Below are 18,156 nucleotides of genomic sequence, written 5' to 3' on the forward strand. Positions count from 1 at the left end.
TTTGTACAATAAATTAAGTACTTTCAGATATCTCAAGGTCAGAAATTAACAGGCTAGGGGTTGAACTAATAATCTGACATGGTTTGATCATCATTTGGTTTATTCTTATTACTCATTTACCTTTTTATTTACAAATGTAAACAGATTAAGGGGCACCTGGGTGGCTCAGTGGTTGAGCATCTGCGTTTGGCTCAGGTTGTGATCCTGGGATCCAGTCCCACATCAGGGTTCCTACAGGGGAGCCTGCCTCTTCCCCTGCCTATGTCTCTGCCTCTCTGTGTGTGTCTCTCATGAATAAATAAATAAAATCTTAAAAAAACAATTAAAATTCTACTTTTAGATGGTAAAATAGAGCTATTAATGGAAGAGATAGATCCACACATTTGCTATATCTCTGGACATTTATCTTGCTTTAAATGCTAGTCTTTTGTGCCTTGAACCTCTTACTGAGCAGTGAATGTTTATCTGTGCACAATCCATTTCTCTTCCAGCTGAGATTTTCTTTTAGAGTCAATGGTGCCATCACTGAACAATTCTGAATGTGCTTCATTATCTTTGTTCTGCATGGAGTATTTTCAGAGATCACACTTGGACTTTTGGCTCCCATGGCTTCTCCTGAAGCTGTTAAAATTCCACCAGGTTGGTTCACCATAAACTTTGCATCTTTTTCAATGAAGTGCAAGGTAGTTTCAAGCATTTCTATGAGGTCCATCAGCACTGAGAACCACTTGTTTTTCTTTCGTCTTGTAGATGATTTGTTGAGTTTTGGCTATGGCCTGAATCCTTTTCTGATTTTATTTAATAAAAGTCTAACACCCCTGATATCTCCTATCAAAGTGTGTGTCGCCTTCTGTTTATTCAGTAACTCAGTAAGCTATCAGTAAGATAATTCCCTCTCCTGTAACATTTCCTTGAAGGTCTTCATGTACAAGTACATCCAGGATGACCAAATCAACAGCACAAAATACTGGATTTCCTCCATACAGTATTGGAGTACTGTATCCCAGGGGTGCTGACAGCTTATGCAATTTCTTTGGTTGCTACCACTCATTCCATTGGTCGGCTATTGTCCATTGGTTTTCTCATTTTGACAATGTCCGGAATAAAGTCCTAGCCATGTATTTGGAAGCTCCAGAAGTATTTCTCAGCTTGTCTAAAGCCTCAGCTTAATTTTTGGTTAATTAAAATTTAAAGCATGATAGATAAACCTAATTATTCTTATTTCTCATCCTTTAATAATGTAAAGTAGTATAGCTTTGTGTTATCAATGATCATTTTGGTAACAACTGTTCTAGGCATAGAAGATAAGTTTTATTATTTTTAATTTGAGACCTAAATTTGCAAAAGATAAAGATTAAAAAAGATTTTCAGAGGAAAAAGATAAAAACATAAGCCACAGGTATCCAAATATAAGTTATAATATTCACTATGTAAGGAATATTATACATAATATTGTAATGCTATTTTTATTTTTAAAAATTTTTTTATTTATTCATGATAGTCACAGAGAGAGAGAGAGGCAGAGACACAGGCAGAGGGAGAAGCAGGCTCCATGCACCAGGAGCCCGACGTGGGATTCGATCCTGGGTCTCCAGGATCGCGCCCTGGGCCAAAGGCAGGCGCCAAACCGCTGCGCCACCCAGGGATCCCCATAATATTGTAAAATACAAAACACACATGCACATATGCACTCAGCAATAAGTCACTATAATATTAGGCACTTCTAACTTTTACAAAAATCAATGACAATTATAAAAGGTAATTTACAAATATGTCAAAAAGCACAGAGAATTAAAAATATATTTATTATAAAAAATAATTCCATTACTTGGGCATGGAACAACCAGTATTTAACAAAGAGAATGCTCAAATTCTGCTTCATTTTTATTTGCATAATGTACATTTAACAGTTTGTGGTAAAAGAGTTACAATCCTTTTTTACCCCTTATGAATAAACCTATTATATATAATTAGCCAATTTTCTTAAATATTAAATATATTTCATTGCTTCCATCTCATTATTTTTACTTCACAAAATTCATTTCATTCATACCCTCTGTGCTTATTGTACAGCTTCAACAATATTTCATTGTTTACTATTATATTTAGAAACAACCACACCTGTCTTCCTTTAAAAGAAAATATTTCCTTTTTATCTCTCTTCTTGTCTTAGATAAGCAATAAATATCCATTTTTCTACATATGTACCCTGATATCTTACATACTTTTTTTTTACATTTCTTCAAAATGAACAGATATGTAACATGACCCAAACGGTTACTCTATAATGTGTTACATATGAGCACAGATTATATTTTCTATGAATATAATTTATCATTAATTTTAGCTTAGATCTTACAGTTAATAAGAGTCTTGAACTTATTAAGTTTACATGATTGTGTTTATCCTTATGGCTTAAACAAGGTAAGAACTTTATAAGAATGAACTCCTTTAAAAGGCTTTCTTGACTCCTAACTCTGGGAAACAAACTAGGAGTGGTGGAAGGGGAGGTGGGCAGGGGGTGGGTGGGGTGACTGGGTGGCAGGCACTGAGGTGGGCACTTGACGGGATGAGCACTGGGTGTTATTCTGTATGTTGACAAATTGAACACCAATAAAAATAAATTTATTATTTAAAAAAATTTAAAAGGCTTTCTTTATGACAGTTTTTCTTAGATGAACACAGAATTTTGGGGTTTATAAAACATTTTTAGAAACAAAATATTTCGATTCATACATAAATATGGAAATTTAGAATTAAAATAATAAAATAATTTTTAAATTTAATTTTTATTTTTTAAGATCTACTCTCAGCAACTTTTGAGTATAAAATACAGGATTGTTACCCATAGTCACCATGCTGTGGTGACCATTAAATCTGACCATTAAATCTGACCATTAAATCCTCAGAATTTATTCATCTTATAACTGGACATTTGTATCTTTGACAACCTTTGCCTTATACCCCTGCCACTGGCAACCACCAATCTGCACTCTGCTTCTAGGAGATCTATTTATTTAGATGACACATATAAGTGAAATCTATAGTATCTCTTTCTCTTTCTGGTTTATTTTACTTCGCATAATGCCCTCAAGAGGCCATCCAGGTTCATCCAGTTGTCACAAATGGCAGGAGAACCTTCTTTGTATGGCTGAATAGTATTCCATTATGTGTGTGTGTGTGTGTGTGTGTGTGTGTGTGTGTGTATCAGAAATCCTTCGTGAATTGATAGACTCTTAGGTTGTTTTCATGTTTTGGCTTGTAAAGAATGCTGCAGTAAACAAAGGAGTGCAGATATCTCTTCAAAAATAATGATTCGTTTTCTTTTAGATATATACCCAGAAGTGGGATTGCTAGACCATATGGCAATTCTATTTTTATTTTTTTGAGGGACATCTGTACTATTTTCCATAGTGGCTGCACCCATTATGTTCCTACCAACTCTGTACAAGTGTTCCCTTTGCTTCACATCCTTACCAGCCCTTGTCATCTCTTGTCTTTTTGATAATAACTATTCTAATAGATGTGAGGTGATATTATGATTTTGCTTTGCATTTTCCTGATGATTAATAATGTTGAGAACCTTTTCATATATCTGTTGACCATTTGATTATCTTTGGGAAAATGTCCTTTCTGACATTTTCTGACGATTAATAATGTTGAGAACCTTTTCATGTATCTGTTGACCATTTGATTGTCTTTGGAAAAATGTCTATTCCAGTCCTTTGCCCATTTTTTAAACAATTTGCTTGATTTTTGCCATTGAGTGTAATGATATTTTTACAGAAATGGAAAAAAATAATTCTAAAATTTGCGTGGTAACACAAAAGACCCCTAATAGTCAATGAAATCCTGAGAATAAAGCTAGAGATATCACACTTCCTGATTTTAAACTACATTACAAAGTTATAGTAATCAAAAAAGTATGATACTGGCATAAAAACAGATATAGACCAACAGAACAGATCTAAGAACCTGGAAATAAACTCATGTATGTATGGTTAACTGATCTTTGACTAATATTTGACAATACTCAGTGGATAAAAGATTGAGTCTAGTCAATAAGTGGTGTTGGAAGAGCTGGATATTCACATGCAAAAATATGAAACTGACCCATATCTTGCACCACTCACAAAATTCCTCAAAATGGATTAAAGACTTAAATATAAGACACAAAACCATTAAATGTAAAACCTGAAACCCTAGGAGAAAATGAAAGGAAAAAGCTCTTTGACACCGTTCTTGGCAAGCATTTAATGGATCTAAGAGCAAAAGCATAAGCAACAAAAGCAAAACTAAACAAGTGGGACTACATCAAACTGAAAAGCTTCTGCATAGCAATAGCTATGATCAACAAAATGAAAAGGCAACCTGTGCAATGGAAGAAACTACTTATGAAGCATATATCTGATAAGAGGTTAATATCTAGAATATATAAAGAATTCTTACAATTATTAGTCTTATATAAAGTAGAATATTATTTACACTGTTATAAAATCAGGAAGAAGACAAAGAGTTGTTTTAAAATATATTAATAACCCTTATTTTTAAAAAGGGCCTTCTACTTATCAAAAAATATTAAATTAACTTTTGTTAACACATATTATAAATCCCTGTATTCACAAAATGTATTTTAAAAGACTCTTTAAATTACGTTTATATGTTCTGAGTATCATACTTTTCTCTTTATGTCTAACCAAGACTAAGGCTATTAGCTTAATTCACTGACCTCTAGAATATTTTTTTGAGGGAGGGAGGGGAAGTGGGAAAGGGAGAGAGAATCTTAAGCAGACTCCATGCCCAGCATGGATCCTGATGTAGGTAGGGCTCAATCTTACAACCTTGAGATCATAACCTGAGCTGAAATCAAGAATTGGACGACTAACCCACTAAGCCACCCAGGTGACCCTAGAATATATTTTTACAAAAAAACAAATTTACTATCTAGCCTTTTACAGAGCTGTTTTAGGAAGGGGGAAAAAGATTTATTTAGAAGAGTCAAATTATGTGAAGCATTCAAAGTTAAACCTATTTTTTAAATTTCCTTATCTTTTTATTTTAAATTTATATAAATCTTAAAAGATATATCAATTCAAATTTAAGCTCCAACAGATTGTAAAAGACCTTAAAATCTGATTCATTGAATGCTTTTTTTATGGAGCCTTTCAAATGAACAAATTTGTTCATATCTAAAGTTCCTCTGTCACTACAATTCCAAATTGCCCTTATTGAAATTATGCCAGCTAGAGAGATTTGCATGTTAGTTAGGATTGTAATATGAAACATGAAGAAAGCAGATTTTTAGTGTAGAAAGAACACAGATTAAAAAAAAAAAGCACATAACAGCAATAATCAATAAGGACATAGTCGTGAAATCACGAAATCAGAACCTGGCTAAAGACTAGCAGCTGGAAGACGTGTCTAGTCCTGGCCAAGGGAATTAAGTAAAATATTTTCAGAAACATAAAGAAAATACTGAGGAATGTCCTTATATTGTTTTGAAAGGTAAATTGATGTAACATTTGTCTGAAGGACACTAGTGTGACACACCCTGTGACATGAGATTTGGAAACTGTCAGCTTCTAATTCACTTGAGAGGCTAGTTTTTCTGAACTCTGTCTTCTGTCCTTTGAACTTCAACTTCTAAAACCAGGGGTCAGCAACTTACTGTGAGCAGCAGGCTAAGTCCAGACCAACATCTATTTGTACAGATAAAGTTTTATTGGAGCACAGCCTCGTGCATTTATTACATATTGTCTATGACTGTTTTCATGTTGCAATACAGATTTGATTTGCAGCAAAGGCTGCCTGACTCACAGTCTAAAATATTTACTATCTGACCTTTTACAGAAAGCCATTTGTTGAACCTTGTGAAGAGATATAAACCTTATAGATAATAGACAAGTCGGAGAATGGGTGGTGGCAAATGAGTGGTGTGGGAAGATCCACACAAGGGAAAATGTCTACAAATTTGACTGATGACCAGGAAGTCCAGAGAGATACTTTTCTCAGGAAAGAAGAAAACTAAATATTGAGAACTCTGTAAAATAATTGGAGCTCATGTTAAAAATAAAACTTCATACTCATGGAGACACTGGCCCTCAGCAGAGGGAAACGCCTAGTATCTCAGATGTACACACTTCCATGGGGTTGAGCTTCCTGTTAGCATCATTGAGGGACTGGCCAAATCTTACTGGATACTCTGCTTGCTAAGTTTCCCCAGCCTAAGACCATTAGGGACACTCTACTGTTAAGTTAATGAGCTTGATAAAGCAAAGGAAAATGAAAACCACGAGGATTCTTAAAAAGGGGAGTAGGGAAGATTATTTTATAGCATGTTGGAAGCTGAAATAAGCCATAGGATGATATTCACGGGGAGTGAAAGGATTTTATAAAATAAGGAGCTCCTGGAAGATGAGTAGTGTTACCTTTAAAATATTTCTGTCTCTATATAGTTACTCTGAGAGTAGTTGGTCTGTGTGTTAGCTTCAGGTGTTTGTATCTAAATAAACTGATGTTAAAGGGCTTGGGCTTAGCTCATCTTGCACGTCAGGCTTGTGTACAGTCCTCCTACAGTTTTGGAAATACGGTTTCATTTAAGGTTCAGTATAAGAACATGCATTGGAGTAATAATCACCACCCTCAGGTTTGTAGGAAAATATATAATTGAGAATAGGTACAGCTTCTATTTGTACTTTTCTTAAATTGGTACAGCTTAGTTTATATTTTTTTGTAAGATGCCTTTCCTCCCGCTGCCTGTGAACAAACACTGATGAGAGTTGAGTGGAGTTACCAAACACTAAATGCTCCTGCTAAGATCTCTCCCTCTGTCTTCCCCACCCCTGACATATTCAACATTATTCCACTACTGCTCTGCTTTAAACTCCAGGGAGATTTTCATTGTTCTTTTTATTTAGCCTGTTGCCTCCAGAAGCCCAGGTCTCCCTAGGTATGTATTATGTTTCAGCCTATAGAACGTGAGTTCACAATACTTTTCCACATGATCATTTCTTACAGCCTAAGTGCCAACTCATTTTACTTATTTCTTTTTAAAGTTGGTACCCCCTGTTTTGGTAGCAGGGGCTAGGGCACATGTCCTATTCCCAAGATTTCTGTTGTTGATTATTCATTCAAACACTAATGTAGGTACTGCTGTGAACAGATTTTACAGCTGTAATAAAATCTCAAACCAATTGGCCTTAAGATAAAAGAGATTATCCATCTTTCTAGGTGGAATTGACTCAGTCAGGTAAGCCCTTTAAAAGCAGTTTTCTCTGGCTGCAGAAAGGAGACAGAAAAAAAAAAAAAAAGAAAGGAGACAGAGATATTGAAATTGAGAGAAGAATTGGAAGTGCTGTTGCTGCTTTTGGAGGTGGACTGGGTCATGAGCCAGGAGCAGCCACAAGGAGCTAAGCATGATCCTTAGCTGATAGTCAATAACGAAATGAGGACCCCAGTCCCACAACTGCAAGATGAACTCCGCTAATGGCATGAATGATCTTGGATGTAGATTATTTCCCAGAGAGTACAGATAAGAGCCAACCTCTGCCAACATCTCGTTTTTCCAATGTTGTAAGAACCTAAGTAGAGGTCCCAGCCAGTACCAGTCAGACTTGTGACCTACAGAACCAAAATAATAAATGGGTGATGTTTTCAGCTGTTATGAAAATAGAGCTATTTCCCCCCATTTTGTTCATTGTTACATTGTTAGTGCCTAGAACTGTGACTGGCATATAAGAAACTCCTCAGAAATAATTTCAAGTAACCTGCTAAACCAAACACTGTGAATAGTTTGAAACTATTTTAATCTGTAGATTCACTTTAGATATTTAGCTGTAAATCCAGGTGAGTAAAGGATTAAAGGTTAAATGTTTGAAGAGTAGTCCATCGAAAAATCTTACATGGTCTCTGGTAACATTTTTAAAAAATTATAAAAGGCATCAGAGATACACTTACAAGTGTTTATTTTTTTTAGGATGAATTGATTATCAGACACTGAATACTTGATTTAATGCATGTTTGGTGCACTTTATGTGACACAAATTAATTTGCAATAGAGGAGGGAAACCTATCTCTAAGGTAATTAGTCATGGTCAAATCTTAATTATCTCCTTAAATAGGAAAACAGGCTTATCAAGATATCTACTGTGGTATTCTTGAGTAGTACTCTCTCTTATTTGTTAAAAACCCTTTCCACTAAAATAATAAAAAGATATTCTATGATATATATTTTAACAGATGAACCTTGAAATAGTGACACCCATTTCTGAACACCTCTAATGTCTGTATTCCTTCCAACCACAGTACAGGGTGCTTTTGTCTCTATACATGAGGAAAATGGGCTTCAGATATAATCAGGTAGAACTAGCTTAAGGTCAGAAAAGTTGCCGAAGATTCCAGCCCAGGTAGACACATAACTGAGGTTCCATGTTTGTCCTATTCTGACACACTGTCAATCAGTTGTTTTATTAAATACATCAATAATTATTGTGAATATATATGAATTTACATCCATGTCTGAATATTTGCACCGTGTTTGTAACCAATTTATTGAATATTAACAAGAAATGATCATCATTTTCCTAGATACCGATTTTACCTTGGAAACTTTGTTAGAAGTCCTGGATTGCATGAACTTTTGTCATGAGAGCAATAGTCAAATCTGCAAAACAAGTTGAAAAACGAGTTAAGTTTGATCAACAAATAGACTAAATAATCTTGAAGCAACCAATTATCAGTCACTTGACATTTCTTTTTCTTTCTTTCCGTACACATTTGTTGAGAGTACATCATGTGCTTGGCATTGTACTCTATGCTAAATTCAGCATGACATTTGTCCTTGGTATTTTGGGAGCTTTGACAGAGGGATTTGAGGTGTTATATTGTCAGAGACCTGAAGCTGAAAGATGAGTAGGTGTTAGCCTTAAGAAGGACCATTTAGAGGGAAAAAAGAGAGCGAAAGTGTGGGAATATTCTAGATGAGAGAAAGTAAATAGTAAGGATTGAAAATTAAGCAGAGCTTGCTTTTTTTTTTTTTTAACTGAAAGAAGTGCACTGTTGTTGAATGTTAGAGTCCATTGTGTGCGATAGGAGCACACAGAGGCAGAGATTTAAAAAGGATGTGTATGCAGTGGCTTCTAGGTCACATTAATACAGTTGAAATTTATGTGGTGCTGCTGAAGGGAATGCAATGAGTAGGTTTTTTATTTGTTCATTCACTCATTCAATAATATTCATTAAAGGCTTGCTTTGTGCGCTGTGTGCCAGGTGCTGGCTCATGGGTTAGGAACTAGACTGCAGTGAATTTGTCATTGTCAGGGTCCTTTCCCTCATGGAGCTTATTATCTGGATTGATGGTTTTGAAAGGTCATTCCGCTGCAACATAAATAATAAACTGTAGCAAGGGAAGACCAGATAGAAGAAGCTGGAGTAGAAAGCAAACAGGGATGATTGTCTGAGCTGAGGATTCAGGATCTAGCAACAGGGAAGTCATTGGTAGCAGAAATGGGGATATATTGGATGGAGGAGACATTTAGACCCCAACTTCTTTTTGTAAAGTTAGAATGAGGTAGAGGGCAGGGACTGTATGTCTTTATCACTGTATTTCTTGTCTTTGTCTACTAATTTAACCTTGATTCTCCATCATCATCTTTGCCAGGTCATTGATTGCAAGCATTTATGATTTTAGAGTGTGCCCAGTATATCTGCTTAACCTACAAATGGGACTAAATTCGAGGGTTTGGGATATTTTTTCCTCATTTTTAATATTCACAGTTAAGTATAATTTTCTGAATAATGAACCTTAACTTTTTGGACATTTTGCTTTTCAGCGTTCTAGGGATAGAGTCACATTCAATTAAATACTGCATGGCATATTAATGAATGGTTAGTGAATCTCTACCCCAAATATCTACTAATCTACTAAAAAATGTATAAGATGGTCACTTCCCAAATTGACAACCTGCTTTAGAAACTATTTGTGCATTTACTTTTTTTCTACTGTGCAATTTGTTCTTGTATTGACAGGTTTGCTCTATAATATTTCGTTTGTAAATGCTGGCACTCGCTCACAGTTTTTAAAACAAAAAGCTCAAATTGTTATTTGAGCTTTCTTCCCTACCCTTGAAGGAGAAAGTAAATAAATTGGCTCCTTTTCTGATTTTCTTAGTTTTTAAAGCTGTATTAAGTTTATAAAGTACATGCTTTTAAAATTATGTTTTTGGTTTGGAAAAAGGAAATATGTTCAATAATTTATTTAATAATTTTCTAAATATTAAAGTTGGAATATAATTATAATTGGCAAAGCAGTTCATTCTTCCACCACATTCTTGAAACAAAAACATGGGCCCTTTGTTCATATTCTATGTTTTCAAGTCTTCATTTTTTGGGGAAAAAAGGTATTTAGGGATTGAAAGTGTCCAACTTTATATTTAGATCTGAGAGAAAGAAATTTCAGAATAATTTCTATTTTAAAACTCCTTGACAATTTTAAATATGTCTATGTATAATTTTTATTAGTCATGTTTTAGCTTATTAGTACATTTGGTAGAAGTCACAAGGTTGGGTTTGAACACATTTGTATTTAACTTTTCTTCTGCTAAAGTTTATTCGTTTTAGTTTGGCTGCCTATTTTTCTAACATGTTATACATTCAAATTTCAATAGCAGGGGATCCCTGGGTGGCTCAGCGGTTTGGTGCCTGCCTTTGGCCCAGGGCGCGATCCTGGAGTCCCGGAATCAAGTCCCACGTCGGGCTCCCTGCATGGAGCCTGTTTCTCCCTCCTCCTGTGTCTCTGCCTCTCCCTCTCTCTCTCTCTCTATGTCTATCATAAATAAATAAATAAATAAATAAATAAATAAATAAATAAATAAATAAATAAATAAATAAATAAATAAATCTTTAAAAAAATTTCAATAGCATTATGTTATGGATGATGTAGAAAAAGTTTGGCAATTTTGGAGGAAAAAAGGTAGAATAATTTCTCAAAATTATCATAGTACTTTAAAAGTCTTAACCGTTGTAAAATTTAAAGTGTATGACAGAAACATTTGAGATTTCTTAAATATCCTAAAGCCACTCCCCTTTTCCAGTTCGATAAACACTTTGTTTATGAAAAATTTCAACCTTATTTACCCAATCCATTTTTTTCCAACTTCCTTTTCTTCTTCTTTTTGGCACCATATTGGATAAATGGAAAATTTAGAATAAAAATCCTCAATCAAAACTTCCATTTTTGTGCATTTCATCTTGTGTCAGATAATTCTCAATATGTGTAATTGCTTAAAGCCTACAATAATTCATGTAAGCTAACAGGTACCGTAAAAGATCAAACATTTCAAATTACTAATAAAAACAAGCATTTAGAACTATTCCTATTTAAGCTTTCCACAAAGTTGAGCTTCTCTATTCTATTTTCATCTTGCCTTTAACACGTTGAGGGCAAAATTTGTGAAAGAATCTGAAGTTTTACTTTAGGATATTGATGGATACACATAGATAGATACTAAAGGGTAGGAAGGAAAAAGGTCTTTTCTTCTGGATAGTAATTTTTAAAAGAGTGCATTTCATCTGTTCCTCTGGTATTAGTTCTATGATAAAATATGCCTTGTAGAAGGTTTCTATATAATTCAGCAGGCTTTCCTTATAATTTGCAAGATGCCTTATAAATGAAACCTATAATTTATGCTTATGGTTTATGTCAAAGTCAAATATTTTTCTATTACTTTGAAGACTTTTAAATGTTAATTTTCAGCATTAAAATGTCTTATTTTCCCACTCAAAATCATTTCTGCTTTTAATATTCAAGCACATCAGATGAGTGGCTGTTCGCCAAAGAAATTAACTATGGATTTAAAATTCTTTTTTTTTTTTTTTTTTTGCTTATAAAATCTTAAAGGTATCCTGTTGGCTTTATGGAGCCAGACTATAAAATTGACTGATAAACAAGTTGAGAAGTTAATTGTACCTTTATGTGTAAAAATTTATATGGAAAAATCAGGTTTCATCAGCTGTTTAAAGATTGCATTCGTCTTGTCCCTATTGCATGCTCTCGAACCTAGAGGGCGCTGTGACATTAACGAACATCACCATTTCAAGCAGAGATGTTTATAGCTCTTTTTAAGGGCAAGACCATCAGCTCCAATGTGTTTCATGACTGCTATGTATTAATCATTTTGTCTTTCTCTCAGTAAATATCTTTTTCATAATGCTTTAATGAAGTTCTTTCCATAGGCTTTCATCTGAGATAAGTAAAGACGTGAATGTGAATGCATGGATATATTTATGGAAAGCATTAGCTCATATGTTAAATGCCTCATGAAGTTTCCTGACAGCACCGCTCTTAATTTTTAACACATATAATAATATATCGTGACAAAAATCAGTCAACATGAGTCACTAGACATTAAATATTAAAAATTATGGAAAGACTGACTGATAACTTGCTTTGACATTCTGGAGAAGCACACATTTTGTCACATGCCAGAAAAATGCAAACCAATATATTTAGTCTGAGTGATGCACAATATTTCTGGCAATACATAAAATAGCTCCAGTTAATTGTTATGTTGGTCATTCCAAGAAAAAGAAGGTTGTTTAAAACATAGTTATTTTGAAATGCATTGATCTTTAAATTTTTATCTAGCTGGTTTGAAAATAGAGGTATCTGATCAAAGAACATAGTGTTCATGTGGATGTTTTCTAAAGTGAGAACAATTAGAAGAGAGGCACCAAATTCTCAGTTTGGAATACTATTCGCTTCTCTCCTTCCAGCTCTTAATGTTTCACTCCTTCTTAAATGCTGACTTTACATGTTGCCACCTGCACTGCTGCTTTCCTATGGCAAAATACTCAGAGATTGGCCCAGCTTCTGGGAATGAGCCTTAGCATACAGAATATATTATTGAAGTGTTTAGGCAGTATGGTTATCGATTATCATCTGCCTTTACGTATAATAAATGGTAGGCCAAAAATAATTGTAAACAGCACACATATCAAGAGATTTAAATGTGTGTGTGTCTTTAGACACTTTAATCCCATTATTTAGAATCTCTACTCAAAATATTCTGAGACAGTAAAGATAGTTTTATGCAAGAAAAAAAAAGAAGAAAATACTTTTGCAATTCTGGAATCATCATAGTCTTATGCAAGAAAAAAAAGAAGAAAATACTTTTGCAATTCTGGAATCATCACAAATAATTAAGAATGGTATACAACTCAATGTGGTATTCTAGGGATAATATATATTATATATACGTGTGTAAGTAATATCACATTATGCATATATGGGCACGTGTGTATAGTGGTTAAAACACAGATTCTGCTTAAATGCTACCTACTAGAGAGGGTCCAATAACTGCATGTATTAAAGTTATCATTTCCATCTCATCACTCCAATTTCGTATTTTTTTTGAATTTTTTAAAATTGTTTTTATAATAAACATAAATTATATCTACTGAAATGTGAATGTCTGTCTTCTCTACTGGAATACAATTCTAGTGAAGTATGAGCTTTGTCTGTTGGCTCTTTATGTTGCTTGCCCCTAGAATATAAGACTAGTCAATTAGGGACGCCTGGGTAGCTCATCAGTTGAGCATCCGGCCTTTGGCTCAGGATGTGATCCCGGGATCCGAGATGGAGTCCCACATCGGGCTCCCCTGCATGGAGCCTGCAACTCCCTCTGCCTGTGTTTCTGCCTCTCTCTTTTCCTCTCTCATGAGTAAATAAATAAAGTCTTTTTTAAAAAAGACTAGTCAATTAATACAAGTTAAGCAGCTGAATGATTATGTCTGAACTCAGATGAAATTTCTGTGAGAAAATTTTGATACTATGTCCATGATAACTAGGCAAACTGGTATCTTCTACAGATAGCATCAATCAAACACACATACTTTATAAGTCACAGTATTATTAATATAATTTTCCAGTATTTACAGACTGTGCCTAAGGGCAGGATTGAGCTGGATATCATCAATGGATCATGGAGCTACTAGGGAGGGTCAGTGTAGCATCAAAGTGAAAATAAAAATTAAAATTACTCTAAAAGCTAAACAATGATTTGTTCCTATTTTAAAGAAGATGAGCATATGTAGAAATAAAGGAGAAAATGACATTCTAGGTGAACTAAATCTTAATTTATAATACTATTTGGATTATCTGATGACCAGACATTTCCCAAGTTGAAGGATAAGATAGCTACATTTTGGATGATGCCACTACAATAAGATTTCTTATTTTGTCTTCCAGTTAAATTGTGTGAGCTGTGCAAACAAACTGAAAAATGCTAATGCCCAAATGGCTACTCCTGTATATTCATATTTTATGGTCTTTCTTTAGAATAAAACATGTACTATTTTCTCTCTGAGGGAATAGCTCATAAATAACAAAGCCTTTGAGACTACCCTCTTGGACTAAAGAGCCCTCATACCTTTCTATAACAGATAATAGTATTCTAGAGGATATCAAGTATAGAAATACAATTATAAACATTATTCCATTGATTCACCACATTCTCAAATCAAAATAGAGCTTTTGTTTCAAAGTGTGATCTCTTGTTCCAGTTCCATTTCAATAACTAAAGCACTCGTCAGTGCTTGAAATGTTAAATAATTGAACAACTTTTGATGATGAATGAACATAAAATGTCAAGCCAGTAAATCTTCATAAATGCATTCAGAGACCTGTGAAGAAGGTGCCACATGCTATGATCTCTTTAAAGATAAGATACTGAGGTTTGAGGAGCTTGACTTTGGAACCAGCCAACCCACGTTCAAATCTCAGCTCAACCACACACTAAGAGTGTGATCTTTGGCAAGTTACTTAATTCCCTCTGGTCTTAATTCCCTTCTAAATAAGATAGGGATTGATAATAATACCCAGACATAGAGGTTATCTTAAGAATGAACTGAATAGAACATCTGACTCATTAAATCTTGTGAAATGTTTTGTTTTTCTTTTTGTTTTGAGAGAGTGGAGGGGGACGTCAGAGGGAGAAGGAGAGAATCTCAAGCAGGTTCTACACCCAGCCTCATGAGAGCCTAATCCCAAGATCATGATCTGAGCTAAAATCAAGGGTTGGATGCTCATCCAACTAAGCCACTCAGGTGCCTCAGCATATGAAAGGATTTTCAAAAATATATATGTAAATGTATATATATATATAGATATATTTTTAATGAGCTATTTTTTTCTTTACAGAATTTGCCAATTATTTTGGGAATCTGAGGTTATTTTGATCATTTATGTTATCCAGTGAATTTGAAATATTTCTATATAATGGTTCATTCTCAGTTTTCAGCACCAAAAAAAGAAAAATATTTTATATAAATTGTTCATTAAAATAAATACCTATATGAGCATTACTAAGAGTCAACTTTTAAAGAAGGTCAGTGTTAGAGTCATAAATTATCCATATTCTGCTGATGACTTGATAAGAAATCCTGGTCTTTACTCTTCAATATATTTCACATGGTGATATTGACATGACCATTGTAAATATTTACTAGCCATACATCATGCCTAATAATGAGAGAAGTGCTCAGAAGGAAGTGATGGAGGACATGAGAAATGCTTTTGCCATAGTCATGGTCCCTAAGGTATCAAAGACTTTTCAAAATACAATTTATTTTTCAGAAGTCAGACATAGGTTAATTAAATTAACATTATTAATGTTATATCTTATGATATTTATTCTCACTCACCAATGAATTTTCAAATGTCTTACCAAAACTGAGGTACTCCTTCATGAAATTTAGTGAGCAGCCTCCTTGGGGAAAACTATCAATTTGCAAGTGTTGTTTTTTTTTGGGGGGGGAGGGAATACTATGGTCTAATTGGAACTCTAATTGATACCTTGATATTCATGCTTTGGTAAATGGCCTGCTGCTGAAAATAGAAAGGGATTTACATGGATGAAAGTTGCATTATTTATTTTGGTTCTTCATAGCATTTTACCCCCTTAACTCTCTTTTTCTACTTCTCTCTTCCTCTCTCTCCTGAACACACACACACACATACACACACACACACACACACACACACACACACACTCATCTGATGCAAAGTATTCTGAACAAAGAATTTAAATGGTCTATTCTTTGAGAGATAAGCCATGTAAGAGCATAAGGTCAGAAAAATTCAGCACTCTAGAATCAATTTCACACATGAGGCATGCTCAATGCTTGCATGATGTTTGTTGTGAATTAGCTGCAATTGACCATTGGACTCAAGCAGTATTTATTAAAAGCTTCCCCCTCTTTTATTTTACATATACATTCTGCTTTCCAAATTGGCTTCATATTATTGACAGTTTTTCTTTGAAAATCAGAACAGGGGACACCTGGGTGGCTCAGTGGTTGAGCGTCTGCCTTTGGCCCAGGGTGTGATCCTGGAGTCCTGGGATTGAGTCCTGTGCTGGGCTCCTGCTTCTCTCTCTGTCTGTGTCTTTGCCTCTCTCTGTGTCTCTCATGAATAAATAAATAAAATCTTTAAAAAAATCAGAACAGGAGTTAAAATCACAATATGCCTTTGCTATTGGTACTTTGCTATATGGTGTTTATCTCACATCTTTTGTACTATGAGAAAAATCTGATTTACAACCGTTAAGTAACTTGCCACAAATACTTTAAGATGAATCTTTCCTGTAGTATCTCCTTTTGCTTTACTTCCCTTGGTCGGTATGTGCCTTCACTCTTCACTCCTGGCAACATTTATTTAGTGTTCCAGCTTCTGTAGGTGGGTTAGATGACTCAGTGCTATCGGAATTTTACTCAGCAGACTCACTGCAAGTTTTTTTGTCAAGATTCTTCTAAAATCTTTTTAACAATAAAAAAGTTTGATGGCAAAACAGTAAAAAGCTAAAGTTAACCTTATACAAATATGTTGCACAACTTTGCAAAAATTGAGTATATTAAGAGATCACAGGTGGCAAGAAGAAACACTGAAAAATCTGTGGGTGAGACTTGGAAAACATAAGGGCAGGCTCACATCCAGTATCAAGACACAAACAAGTCAAGCCTGCTCTGTCATGGCTGAGGACTAGCTACTACCACCTGTGCCCTGACTCTGACCATTCCGATTTATTCATTGGAGACCCGCACTGCCACTGATGCAGGCACTGCTGCCCTTGAAAACTAGGGATGCTGTCCACTATTGAAACCACTGCCAGAAATGACTTTCAATAGCAATGCTTTCTTGGGCCATTAGCTACAGACTCTCAGGTCAGGGCAGCTGTATGTTTTGGCTAAGCCTAAGGCATATGTCATAAAAGCATATGCTCTAAAAGCAAGTGCTCAAAAAAAAAATAAGTACAGGCTTACCTCATTTTATGGCACTTCACTTTATTGCGCTTTGCAGCTATTGCACTTCTTACAAATTGAAGGTTTGTGGCAATCCTGCCTGAAGCAACTATTGGTGCCATTTTTCTAACAGCATTTGCTCACTTCATGTCTCCGTGTCACATTTTGGTAATTCTCAACAGTATTTCGAATTTCGAACTTTTTCTTTATTATTTATGTATGTCACGGTGATCTGTGATCAGTAATCTCTGATATTACTATAGCCATTGTTTTGGGTGTCACAAATCATGCCCACATAAAATGGCAAACTTAATAGGTAAATGTTGTGTATGTTCCGATTGCTCCACTGGCCACCTGTTCCCACATCTTTCTTCCTTTCCCCCAGCCTCCCTTTTTCCTGACACAGCAATATTGAAATTAGGACAGGTAATAACCCGATAATGGCCTCTAAGTGTTCAAGTGAAAGAGTCACGTGTCTCTTACTTAACAACTAGAAGCAAGGCAGCTAGAAATGACCATGCTTAGTGAGGAAGGCGTGTTGAAGGCCAAGGTGGGCTGAAAGCTAGGCCTCTTGTGCCAAACGGTTAACCAAATTGTTAATGCAATGGAAAAGTCCTTGAAAGAAATTAAAAGTGCTACTCTAGCGAACACTTGAATGAGAAGAAAGTAAAATAGCCTTATTGCTGATATGGACAAGGTTTAGCAGTGTAGATAGAAGATCAAACTAGCCACAACATTCCCTTAAGGCAAAGCCTAACCCAGAGCAAGGCCTTAACTTTTCATTTCACGAAGGCTGAGAGAGGATGAGGAAGGTGCAGAAGGAAAGCCTGAAGCTACCAGAAGTTGGTTCGTGAGGTTTAA

At 34.9% G+C, this 18,156-nt stretch overlaps 1 pseudogene; it reads right to left on the reverse strand.

Annotated features, from left to right (window-relative positions):
- Positions 1–412: 412 nt before the first annotated feature.
- Positions 413–17,417, reverse strand: LOC129511574 (ethanolamine-phosphate phospho-lyase-like; annotated as a pseudogene).
- Positions 17,418–18,156: the final 739 nt, after the last annotated feature.

The sequence above is a fragment of the Nyctereutes procyonoides genome, unplaced genomic scaffold (genome assembly GCF_905146905.1).
Source record: "Nyctereutes procyonoides isolate TBG_1078 unplaced genomic scaffold, NYPRO_anot_genome, whole genome shotgun sequence".
Taxonomy (NCBI): Eukaryota; Metazoa; Chordata; class Mammalia; order Carnivora; family Canidae; genus Nyctereutes; species Nyctereutes procyonoides.